The sequence below is a fragment of the Puntigrus tetrazona genome, chromosome 20, assembly GCF_018831695.1.
Source record: "Puntigrus tetrazona isolate hp1 chromosome 20, ASM1883169v1, whole genome shotgun sequence".
Classification (NCBI taxonomy): Eukaryota; Metazoa; Chordata; class Actinopteri; order Cypriniformes; family Cyprinidae; genus Puntigrus; species Puntigrus tetrazona.
Genome location: NC_056718.1, coordinates 27,481,401 through 27,495,279, shown reverse-complemented (window position 1 = coordinate 27,495,279; position 13,879 = coordinate 27,481,401). Strand labels below are relative to the sequence as shown.

General features: G+C 37.1%; 1 protein-coding gene across 2 annotated transcripts in view; it reads right to left on the bottom strand.

Moving 5' to 3' along the window:
* Window positions 1-13,879, bottom strand: part of zbtb20 (zinc finger and BTB domain containing 20) — a 48,237-nt gene that overhangs the window by 32,255 nt on the left and 2,103 nt on the right. Inside the window, exon 1 of one of the 2 annotated variants that reach the window (XM_043219810.1) lies at window positions 2,829-2,991. The exons of the other annotated variant lie outside the window; for it this stretch is intronic. The gene's annotated coding sequence lies outside the window, so the exon portion shown is untranslated. Of the gene's footprint in view, window positions 1-2,828; window positions 2,992-13,879 lie in introns of those variants that run through there. 2 annotated transcript variants of the gene reach the window in all.

Sequence of the window (13,879 nt, the reverse complement as noted above, 5' to 3'; positions counted from 1 at the left end):
TTTTATCAGGGATGGGGAGAAGGGAAAAACAAAGACAGAAAGGCAAGGCAAGAAAAAGGTGAGGGTGGGGTGTCGGGCAGAGAGAAGGAGGAGGGAGGGAAGGGGGTTTCTGGGAAAGGATGTCAAGCATCTGAATAATATAAATCTCAAATATGCAAATGTGACTTACAATGCTCGGCATTCACACATTGTCCTTTGCCTCTGAGCCTGGTCTTTAATGGCACACAGCAGAAACAATAAGAGAGAGAGGTGGTGCCGAGAATTTATTTATAACGCTACCAAACTATATTCGTATAAAACCTACATAAATATATTAATGATGCCGAATGGTACGTTGACCTGCTTTCCTGTCCAAATACTAAGTGCTTTTTGATGTTTGCGGCGTCCGTACGGTTTGTTTGGAGGTGATAATAGTCCTAACGCCATATCCCTTCTCAGTGAAAGTATGCTTAAAAACCGCAAAAAATAACTTAAAGGAAGCAGGAAAGGAACAATTGGAGAAACGAAACCGACAGTGTCTGTCCTGTCTAGATTTTGCCAGCACTTGTGGACAAGAATAATTTAGACTCAATGAATCACCGATACTCGCTGTGACATATTTTTCCATGCTCGTAGGTTTTAGCCAAGGTCAAAATGACAAAATGTCCTTACCACACACATGCACGCTGCAACCTATCGCACGCAACGTGTTTTCTACATTTTTTTGGGAATTCCACCAAACGCATTGAAATGATTACTGTACCGATCGACCGGATGATCTCGTGAAAATTACATTGGCTTGACCTATTGTCAGTTCGGTAGCCTTTTCTATTGATTGCTTACTTCATTCCCAAAATCTTTAGTGAAATAAACGCTATGCAAAATAAGTGTTCATACAAATTCAGCTATTTTGTGGCGCCCTACATGCAGTAGGGTTCGAATCACAGAAAACACGTCGAACATTTAGGATAGAAAAACCTGTATCAACCTAGAGAATGAACAGTAATAAACGTCTTGGGATTATGACACGAAAAAATGATTCTGCATTAATAAACTAAATCAATTTGTGTTCGATTTCGAATTTGTGACGCCGACTGCATGGTTCACCTTCGCTTTGCAAGCCGTCGTTAAAGCACAGAAAGGAACGCGCAAACCGTGAATAAACTGTGAGCTTCAAGTTATTGTTAGTCTATGTAATTTGTAATGAAAAAAATCTGTATTAAATGACAAAATAAATAAATAAAACAATTTTCACTGGTGCTGTCAGACATCTGGAAGCCATATGGAGCGTAAGCGCATCATACCGGTCATCATCATCACCCACTCTTCTCGCTAATTATCAAATTTTGCCTTAAAAAAAAACCTATAGTTCAAACACGACTTGTCTGACAGGGTTGATGCAAACACCTGTAAGTAAAACCAACCAGATAACCGATTTTTAACTAGCATTTCCATTCATTCTTCATCCTCCATTCATACCAAAAATGTGGAAAATTTTACCTTTAGGGCTACAGCATCTCGTCACTGGGAAAATACTCTTGATTTATCCCTAATAAAAAAAGAATATTGGTACCTTAAGGGTAAATATTACTACTGTGCACCTTTAGGGGTAATAAAAGGTGCCCCTTTCAAGTACTCCCTCAGTGGCAAGCTTTTGTAGCCCTAAAGGTAATTTTTTTTTTTTTTACATTTTTCTGACAGTGTATGAGATACCGTGTAACCAGTCCCTGAACTACAATACTCACACTGCCCTTTAAAACCCAACATTTGCGATTCAAAATGAGAAAATATACCAATATAACATCCTTGATGAAAGAATAACTAAATGATCAATCAGTCGCAGGGTTTAATTACTTTTGCTCCAATTGTGAGAACCCCTTTGCGTTAAAAACACCTACACAGCGCGTGAGTTGTAAAAAGCTGTTTCCATTTGTAAAAAAAAAAAAAACGACATACATTAGAAATACTGTTTTGCGTCCGTTTTTATATTTATTGTTAAAAAGAGGTGACATTTAAATCAAGGGAAAGATTTGTATCCTAACAACAGGCAAAGAAACGTCTCTACATTTTGAAATGGCTCCCCATGTTTCTTAGTAAATTTGAAATGAACACACACACACACATTCATCATGAGATATTAGTAACACTGGCTGCACACACACACACACACACACACACACTCTGTCGAGGTCTGTCGAGGTGATGGTAAACTCTGCCTTAGGTTAGAGGAGTAAATTATGTTAGCATATAAATGCAGACCAGACTGCATGAGAATACACAAAGACAGACAGTCCTAATGAATAAAATATCACTTTTGTCTTTTCTTTCTTTCATTCTTTTTTTTTTTTTTTTTTTTTTTTTTGGTCATGATTTTAAGCAATACAAACATTCCTCAGCAAGCTAAAACAACGGACTGTTACCGGTCGCCGAAAGAGATGGCAAAATATGTGCCGTCCTCCTGACGGCATTCATCATTCATTTATTTATTCATTTATTTAGCTAGCGTTCATTTCGAGTTGAATAGAAGGCTTCGCTAAATGTAGAGCAACTGCTTTTGGGAACCCTTTTAACAGGCGACAAACGCGCGAATTGAGTACAGGATGCGCATTAATGGAGCAAAAAAAAAAGAAAGAAAAAAATTAAAAGAGTTTGTGATTGTATGCAGAAAAAGTCTTTGGCTTTTATACCGAGCCGAAAGTATTTAAAGCATTCAAATGCAAAACGTGAGAAGCAGAATTCCTACATAAATAGACCTTCAAAACAAAACTATTATTCATTTCTGAAGCACACAAATAATGGCATAAACAAATGTGGCGAAAAAAACAACGAGCCACGTTAAACATCCTGACCTGTTCAGACTGATCCTCGCTGAGCACGCATGGCGACTCCTTGGGCATTTTAGATGCATAAAATATGTCTGCATTAAAACCTACAGCCGTTTTTTTGAACATGCTCTTCAACCTTTCGCTGCTTTGCCGTCTTGTCAGTGTCTGATTTCTCAAATGTGATTCCGGCACGTGAAAAACAAGGAAGTGAAATACAGCGAGTCGAATGCACTGCACTTCCTTTACAACAACACGCCAGGCCTGACCTGAAACGACCCCGCGCTCTTTAGGCAAAGTGCCAAGAAAGTCTTCCGGAGAGAAGCTTAAATAGTGCGTTTATGGCCTTTTGCCATTTAATCATAAAGTTATGCATGTTCCTTCTTTATGTGAAGCTCTTGTTCTTGTTTTGCCGTCAAATTAGTCCTACTCCTCCGTATTATAATATAAAAATCTACCGTTTCTCGTGATGCAGGCTTTAAGGTTTGGGCTGGGATGCCTCTGATTCATAATATGGACGGTTTTATTTTGTTCATTGACATTTTTGTTTCTGAACGTTGCGAATGGTAAATGCCACTTCTGAGTCACCAATTATTAACAATCACATTTCTCCTGCTTTTGTGCAAATTACTACTAATTGGCTTTCCAGGTACTCAATCAAATGGCATAAACACATATTAGCAGCTTGGACCCCGTTGTAGACTTATATGATTACCACCCATAGAGGGTCTCTAAAGGTCCGGATAGTGTAGGTTTTGTATCAATAATGAATTATATTTGCTTTATTTTAAATACCACTGCTATAAAAAAACGGCCGATCACAGACCGCACAGCTCTGCTGATGTGTGATGTTTACTATGATTCACCGCCTCCTTTCAAATCAGACTCCCATTATACTCTGCATATATGAGAACTGCATGTGCGAATGGTATTGTATTGAAATCGCACAAACATGCAAGCTTGTATGTTTTGTTTCTCTTTATTCGTTGGTGCACTCTAATAAGGCTGATGTTGTGCATAATAGTCCCATTTTTGTAGAAGATACGGTACGATTGATTCAAAAGGTCCTTCTTACATGCTAGCGATATTGGCATGTGTTTAGTGAAATACGACGCATATTTTCCAAATAACGCATTCGGTACACTTGAAAATATCAATTCGAATAAATATCGCAAACATCGGACACTTGGGAAATAACTAATTCCATACCATTTGCCCCCTTCATTAAGGTGTAAATCCCTATGTTAATTTCTATTACTCTTTGTGCGCATTTTCCCATTTTTAACCAACACTTCAGTCATTTTTTCTTAACTGTCGTCATATCGCATTACATTTGGTGTAAAATTGTAAAAGGAAAAAACTGGGAGTGAAAAAGAGCCATGTGACAGCCGTTTTTCTATGCCGATTTAACTGAATTCATCACAAAGACGTTTTCAAGATGCACCATTTGACTGTTCATGTGATGGTCTTCAAAATTATTTGAACCCCCGGAGCACATATTGGTACAATTACAGTCTTATCATGTTGGTACAGATGTCCATGGCAACTGCCGAATTTAAAAAAAAAAAGAAAGGAAGAAAAAAATCATAGCATCAGCAAAAGGAGGATGGCCGATAGAAACAGGAAGTCATGAGAATCCTTAAAAAGATCAGAGAGTGATACACCGACTGGCGCTTCGGTTCTTTCTCCACACATTGCACTTGACCCCCAATCTGAAACATCATTCCACCATCAAACACGCTTCTGCCTAAGAAAATGTACTCTGAATGAAGCGGTTCACCAAAGCTGGTCACGATTGGCTCACTGTAGACTGTAGTTTAATATGGACACCGTATTTCTCGGTCTCCTGGATGTCATTACAGACCTAATGTAACAACAGCGATCAACATTTTCTAATAAACACATGGCGATCCAAACTTAACTAGTCTAATTTATATCAATAAAGTAAACACGCGATCGAAACTGACACGTTCGCTTTCTCCATAGACGTTCCTGGTGTTTTCTGAGCGAAAAAAAAAAATTCTCTTCATAACCTTTTAGCAAAACCTGCTCTGCCTTTAAAATGATTTTCTTTTCTGTTTGATGTCAGCTAGGCTACACAGACAGGAAAATAACACTAACCATTTAGGCTTTCTTTTAGAATACTACGCCGCATTTCAGAAACAATGCCAATAATACAGTAGTTTATTTGAGGTTACTGTAATACAGGTTTATGTGGCCAACGCTGGGCCTGACAAGAGATGGTTCATGCGTGAGAGGCACTAGATCACCGTTTCTTCAATTCTTGATACCTTTAATATCAATATGCGCTATGCAAAAAATCCATAGATACAAAGGAAACCAAGCTAGAACATTGAACGAAATGATAGCAAATGGGATCCTAATTGAAAACTTTTACTGTACATATTTATCGACAATATATACGTACAAGAAACGGACACAATGTCAGCACGCTGGACTGGAAACAGGAAACATTTCTTTCTTAAACAATGGTTTTACTTTTCCAATAAAGTATGCCCACTGTGCCAAATCTCCAGTGGCAGAATATAAGGCCTTTAGAAACCTTACGTCGTCAGATTAATAACCGTGTTGCAATTGCAACGTGTTAAAACAGCCATTTTCCATTTCACAAGACTTACACTGAAACTGCTGAAATCTTATTAATGCTTTTCACATTATGAATGAAAAGGGGGATGTGTCTTAACTGCAAGTGTGAACTTAAAACAAAGAAAAATCTGAGTCATCACACGGCACTTTATTTAAGGGAGCATAACATGGGAAAATACTAATTAATAAAGAGAGAAAGATTTGCAATAAATGCTTTTCTAATGCCTAATTTTGATAAGTAATATGGTAAGCGATACATACATACAAACTGCTATAAAAATATAACGCAAATGAATAAAAAAACGTGTAACTGTGTCAGACTGCTTGGGTCACAGACATGGCACCAAAATTTTCTCCAAATCTATTCATTTCTATAAAAAATATAAAAAAAAACAATATGTGCATACGTTGATATAAATTGAGTGATTTTCAAGCCATCTTTTATGATGAACTAAAATGAATTTACATATTTTTGAGACAAACAAATCTCTGAAAGAATTAAATTCTTTGAAGTAAAGTATTATTAGATCATATATATTATTATCATGTAAAATAATTTATTGTTATTTCATGGAAAGAATTGAAGCACTTTTGGTAAAATATTCCAAATATAAAAAAAAGCTTAAATTTGTGGTGTGACCAACGATGTATGAGTTTCAACAAACATGCAAAAACATGCAGAAAAACAACATAAAAACAGAAAGAAATGTGAGTGAGCGGCCCCCTCAAGAAGAGTCTCGTGACTGTGTGTCAAGGTCACTAAGAACTCTGCCATTTCTTTATATCTGACACTCTTGGACAATTTATCATTAGATGATAGATTTTCACACAACTAACCTGCTAAACGCTGTAAAATTGCTGGATTACATATTTTTCAATAAATGCATCACATCTGCTGTTCGCATAATTAACAACTTTCTAAAGACACTATTCACACATCGGCACCAAGTACCAAGTACTAAAATCTGTGATTCCAATCATCAAAAATAACCTTTAAACACGGTAATGTTTTTTCATTCACCTGGACAGACACTTTTTTGCCCGGTATCTGTCATTTTTTTTATTTCCCAGCGACTATTTTTAAAACAGCACAAAGTAATTGCATCATCTCTCTCCAAACTTCATGAATGGCTCAAAGCAGACTTCTCATGTCAGCCTGTCCTCACTTTGTACATGCCAGTACCAGTGAATATGTGGCTTTGTTCACGCAAGCATGAAGGTAACGATAATTTTGCACCTTTTACAGCTTCTCTTTTACCAGTATTTCTCGAAAGACACGACGGCTAAACTGTTAAATGTCAATAAATGTACATAAAGTCAGTATGTGTGAAAGCACCTACCGAACAAGCCACATAAAGAGTAGGAAATAATACAATTGTGTGATTAAATCAATTAATAACAATACAAATAGTGTATCCTTTATATACTGAGAATTATCTTGATTATTTCTTTGATTAATCCAATATTTAAAACCCATGCTATGCCAACATCCACATCTAGAGACTAATAATAGTCGAAGACTATACAATGCGTGCTATACATTTCATACAATATAAAAATTAAATAATAAATATACAACAAAATAATACAATTTAAACAAAAAAAGTTGTTAAAAGTTGGTTAAATGTTTTTCTTTAGTATATTTTAGTTCTATGTAAATATTGTATTAAATGATTAAGTGGTGATAAAATGGAAAATGTTCTGAGCACTCTTAATAATACACTACTAAGTAGTAACATGTTAAAATAATCATATTAATCGTGGAACTATTTTTATACCATCCTGTATCTGTATGACTGTGTGTGTGTGTTTATGAGCAAACTATATATGTATATATATATACACACACACATATATATACATATACACACACACACACACACACACATATATATATACACACACACACACACACATATATATATATATATATATATATATATATATATACACACATGTGCAAACGCATTCAAATACAGGATGTGTGTGCAGATGCAAACAAAAAACTGTATAAATATATATATATATATATATATATATATATATATATATATATACATATGCATCTGCATATATACACACACACACAAACATGCACAGATACGTGTGTGTATATTAACCTTGCATCTGCCTATACACACACACGCTCAACAGGATGTGTGTGTGTGTGTGAATAGATACATAGATAGATAGATGGTTTGTGAAAAGCCTGCATTTAAACAACACAAGCAATACAAGCACGTTGTCAAAGCACTTGACCAAACAGTCTTCTTTAAAATGTTTATTGTAGACTGTACTTGTACTTATTACACACTTTTTCCTGCTGTATCTTGCTCTGTGACCCCCGCTACTGTTAATTACTATCAATTCATTGTTGCAGTCCCAATCCAAATCCAAAAGATTCATATTAGGCAATATAAATATCAGTCTTTGTGTTTGACTGGCTACAAATTCAGTCACGCTTCCAAAACTTGATAAAAAAAACCTACTTATTTATTTATATTTTGTGTGTGTGTGTGTGTATTACTATACACACACACACACTGAAATATATAGGTTAAAAAACACAATGAATGCTATAGAATTACACAGTTGGCAAAACAAGCAACAACATTGGCAGTAACAGCCTTACAAAATGATTCACGGTATAAAAATATGATTCCATATTCTCAGCTTTTGCCAATTAGTGAGGAAATTGTACATTAAAAAAAATCTCAAAAATTGTTTTAAACTGGCCAGCAAACAATTCACACGCTTGCCCCTCTGCCAAATTGCCTTGGCAACAATAGCCGTCCTGGCAACAGGTATGTACACCTATGCACACAGTTTTCAAGGCCATTCCTACTTCAAAACGTTGAAAATGTTTCCTCAGTTCTGCAGCTGTCCTCTTTAAGCTGGCCCAGTTCATACATACCCATAAAAACGTCAAGTGCTCTTTCCAAAATGGCCACATAATACAGAGTAGGATAAACAACACCTGGATAGAGACACTGCAATAACGTGAGGCTTATTCCCTCCCCTCTGAACCAGACACAAGTCACAGACAAATGTCCTCAAACTATAGCAACACACACACACAACACAAACTGATCCTGTTTAAAGCCAGGGTCTCCGGGGAAAGAATACGTCTTTAAAATATTTACATAAAGATACACAATCAAGTCCTTTACGGCGATGCGTCTGCATATTGTAGTTTTTGAAGTTCCATTTTAGCAGCTGGAATCTTACATGATTTAAAAATCTATGCATTATTTTTTTCTGGACCGAATTAAACATTGCTAACACACTGTGTGTGTGTGTGTGTGTGTGTGTGTGTGTGTGTGCACGCATTCGATGACAGTTGTTGTCTTCCCAGAAACATGATACATTATATATTTGTCCCACCGGATCCTCCTCTTGTTTTGTGCAGCACACCACTAATCGTCTTCAAAAACTAGTCCTTGCCAGTAAGAATAAAGACTTGTTAACAGCGCGGAGCGGTAATGTGTTAAACAGTCTTTACTCAATTCCGCGTTTGTGCCACCGTTTCTGTTAGCCTATGCGTCCGTGAATACTTCTCCTATTGGAGCAGTGAACACGTTTGGAGCTGCCCTTTTCTCCAAAATGGAGGACATTCTATCTCTGAGTGCTCTGCTGTGCTCCAAAGCAGCTCCCTCCCTTGCGTTCGCCAGGCCCGTTTTATACAGCCCGGTTGTAAACAAATAAGAAGTAAACTTGGCCAAACTCTGAGAGAGAACTCTTTGACTACCTCCGTTTTATTTTTTCATCTCTCTCTTACAAACCATTTCCAGATATTTTCCTTTAGAAATGGCAGTGATCTCACTAAGACTTGTAGAAAACCATATGAGTGCCGGGGTTAGCTGAGGACACGAAAGCACCTTGGCAAACTTACAACTTCCCTATTAGAATCCAAGATACATTTTTCACATCAGTGAAATGCCTGTGTACTCGTTTATGCATTTAAAGAGACACGCTGAAAAGATCCTCGCGGTGTGCGTGCCTTCACCGTACGTCTACGGACTGAAATATAGGAGAAAAGCACAGGAAGGGCTTTTATTTGCATGTACACAAACAAACTCCACGTTTCGATAGGGACAGACCTTGAGAAAGCGTGTGGCCAAACAAAAAGTGTTTACGTTGGGGGGGGGGGAGGTATATTCGTACTTCTTCACAAGCCTCACTTGACACCAAACTTTAAGAGAGAAAAGGGAGAAAAAGATTCACCGAGTTAATGCTGCAACACATGACTGACAATTATGTATGCAAAAGGGCGGGAAAGAGTTGTTGGCACACTCGGCGTGGAAAATCCCCATTGTACCAGAGCAGCTCTTCGTTCTGAGGTAAATGTTACTAGTCTGCCAGGTGAGGTCTAAACCTTGCAGCCTAAAACTGGTTTTCCTGATGTGGGTGTGCGAATACGATAGCGCGAGTAGGTGACGCTGCCTCGTTCAGGTCATCTGAGGTGAACGACGTACAGTTCACAGTACAACCTATGATGCGTTACAACTGGCAAAACATGCATCGTTGGGAGTAAATCGGAAGAGCGAGGTGGAGAACGCGAGGACGTTGATGCAGCTGCCGTTCAAGGGAACACAATTACACTTTTAGTGAGGCTCGTGTACAAAAGACAAAGGGGTCTCAACTTTGACCTGGATTTAGCATAGAGTCCAGGCCTATATTAAGAATTCCCTTTTAAACCCGCAAGCTGTTGCGTGCAGCATTCCCGCTGACAACTAAAGTCCCTCTCGTGGTAGAAAACACCGTCTGAATCAAAAATGGTAATGCAAAACACACACACGCACACACAGGCAGAAATATGAGAAATTTATCCTATCTCCACGTTTCTTAAAAATAGCGTAAAAATAGGAAATCGCTCATCAAGACTAACCTATTCAGCTAAAAAGAATAGAATTTATTCTTCTAAGATAAAGCCTAAGGGTAAGGGAACGTTCAGCTCAATTAGGAAAAGTGGATAGCTCACTAATTCTGATAGATCTCTCAGATTAAACTGTCAAGTAATTACATTGCAAGCATTCGCTAAAAGCAAAAATAACCCATTCTAAATGTTTTCTCAAGGGTTAACATACACATAGGTTTCATCAACAGCGACTGAGACCTCAGAAACTGTGTGAAACGCAGACGGCTGCTGTAGTTTTATTTATTTATTTAACTTGGTTAAGTATCCCTTTAAGGTTTGAATGGAGGATAATACATCTCTTTGCATTTTTTGTCCTCGTGGGACATTACTTATCTTACTTTAGCCAACTCAAGCCATTTTAACGTATGAGCGAACTAAACCATTGATCAATTTTACAAATGTATTTTTTTTATATAATTGCTGAATTATTGTTGTAGCCCCTTGAAAGAGAAAATCAAAGTGTGAACAAATTGCCTGCGTCTGCGTCTGTCCATTGTTACCATGGTTTCCCCTCAGGCTATGTCACGAGTTATGACGTAAAATTGTTATTCTACGCAAGAGAAACATCACAATATGCTAAAAGTCTTACAATGAATTACAATCTTTCAATGTGGAATCTTCTTGGCTCTTTCACGTCCTGAGCTGTAGGTTTAGAATTTTAGTTTTTATGCGTTTTTGTTTGTTTGTTAGTTTTTTAGTTACATATTAATGCACGTTTGTCATATTTACATGATGCCAGTAAACAGCGTAATCTATTTTGGAAAAACGAGAGAAACCAATACAAACAGCCCTAAAGTAAAATGACTCCTCCTACTGGTTAGGCCCAGAACATCAGAATAAATAAGAAATTATTGTCAGGCACGTTCGCGTAATTATATCTCCAGAATCTACATTATGTAAAAAAATAATAGGTTACGCAATATCAGTTCAGAAGGGAGTGCTGTTGACCATTCTATAGTGACGGATTTCCTCGAACCACGTGAAGGCCTCCTGATGCAGGACACCAAGCAGTAAAAAAAAACGGATAATTAAGCTGATGATCATTACGACACGAAATATCATAGCACACGACTACATCATGAAGAAAGCAAAGCCAAAAGGTCAAATGCCTATAATGCATGAAATATTAACACCCTCCCCTTCTGTCAATACTACATTGCATAAGAACGGTATTTGGAAATGACTGGAAGTTAATCATTTCATTACATTCACCCTTAAACGTGTGTTTAAATAACGTATAACTGGCATCAGTTCTCTATCTAGATGAAGCGGTTAGTATGGATATGTACATTTATCTGTTTTTCCGTCTGAATCGCAATTTTAATTTCAGCCATCATTACGGTTTATCCTTGGACTTCATTGAAACGCATCGTGCCGCACTGAAATAAACAGCGCTGTCTTATCATAAGAGGAATTAACTGGCTCTGACCTTGATATTTAATTACATTAGTAAAGGTCACCATTCAAACTAGCGAGATGGTTAAGATATCCCTGTAATCTGACTTAGTTACCTCTAGTCTAATGGTACAGCAAACAGCGTAAGAGTAAACAATGCTATCAAGTACCAATTTAAGAATAATTAGAACTGTGGCAAATCATCTTGCAAAATTATTGTAATTCTGTAGACCTGTAATTGTTTAATTGTAATTTAGCGGTGTTAAAGAGTCATTCTGTCACACAATCAATTGCAAACCAACTGACAAACTCTTTAAAAGTGTCTCGCAGTGGCATGTGAGCATTACGTTTGAAGCACTAAGAGGGTTTGATGTTTCCAAAATAAACAGCACACAATGCCTCCTTTTGATCTACGAATACCAATATTCCTAAGATCACGATTCATTTGTTGTTTTTTGGTCACATTTATCATTTCCATCTTACCAAAAATAGACAAAAAGAATATGTTTAACATTTCTTTAAAACTTTAGTAAACATTAAGACTAGGAATATAAATTCGTATTAACCCCCGAGACACGCTAACCCCAAGTCTATATGTATTAATATCGCATCCATCGCAGGCGCGGTGAATAAATAATCGCGCACAGAAATTAAACCACTCTGATGTGTCATTAAACGTCGACAAAAATATTCAAAAGTGATGGGGTATGAATGCTAAAAAAAAAAAATTGTATGAAAATATGATCACGACCTCTCACCCTGCACAGCAATGGTTATATAGGCCTGCTCGACCAGCGGATTGTTATATAAGCAACAATCAATATACACCTTGGATCAATAATCGCACCGATAAACGCATTACTCTCAAACAAAAAAAGGAGCAAAGAGAAAAGGAAAGGAAAAAAGATAAGCTGATGAAAACACAAACTTACATATTAATATTAATGTTGGGAAAAGCTCCTACAGAAAAACTATATTTTGTTCTTAAACGAGTGCTCGGTTAATGTTAATGTGATATCACTTACTAACAATAGCTTATTGTAGTACTTCAAAACTTCAAGAAACATAAAGCCACTCAAGAATGCACGACTCTCACTGGTTTGTACACGACGTCTTAACCGCTTGACGACTTTACAGACAAAAGTGTAACATATTTCCAAGCATCGTATAACTGACACAGCTACATCTGTGAGCTGCTTAAAAGTAATGAGAAAAATATCGTTCAGTGGCTGAACTATAGCGCATTAACACGGGCGCGGGCACACATGGGGACACAGTGCGACTGCTGTGACTCCCAAAATATGTATTTGTGTTTGCAATGCATTCGTGTATAACTAAAAAGTTTATTTTCGGTTTTGGTGTACACAGCTCTAAACTAACGTAAAACACACTTCTCGACGTCTCGTTCACACATACAGCAACTTTAAAGTCGGTAGAGCTGACAGACGAACACCCTTCACGCAGCCAAGGCCCTCCTCCCTATCCTAACTACTGTCCAAATCAACCATGAAACTGCACGCGTTTTTTAATTGATACACGTACAGTACGCGGGTAAAAACAGATTCCCACCGAATTAAACAGGTGCACGCGAATAAGGAACAACGTGTTCAAAAGTAGCCTGCGCGGAGCAGTCCTGTACTACGTCTGGGGAGGGGGGGTGAAAAATCACTGAATATATACTAACTTATATTTTCCTACAGTGTGCTGACTAAAACGAAAACATAATTTGTTATAAATACAGAAAGAGTTAATTTACTCGACGTTGCAGACTTTTACAAAACAGTTCTCTGAAAGGAGGCCGGTATCAGCTTAAAAAAAGTGCTGTGAAAAAATAAATAAAAAAAAAAAAAAAAAAAAAAATATTTTTTTTCTGACATAGCCTTTATATTTGTATATATTTGTCGAGGAGAACGCTATAATATTTTATGGTGATTTATTGTAGACTGCCTTATGTTACCTAACGTATGCCTAGCCTATACATCATTCTCTTATAGCGGAGTGAAAACGGTACGAAACACTAAGAAATACACAGAGAGAGACTTAAGTTTTAAACGTAGACCTGACGACAGTAATGAATTAAATGGATTGAGGTAAAAAGTGGTTATTCGGGCATCCACAGGTTTAGAAGACGACTGGCTAACAGCAAAGCTAGCAACAA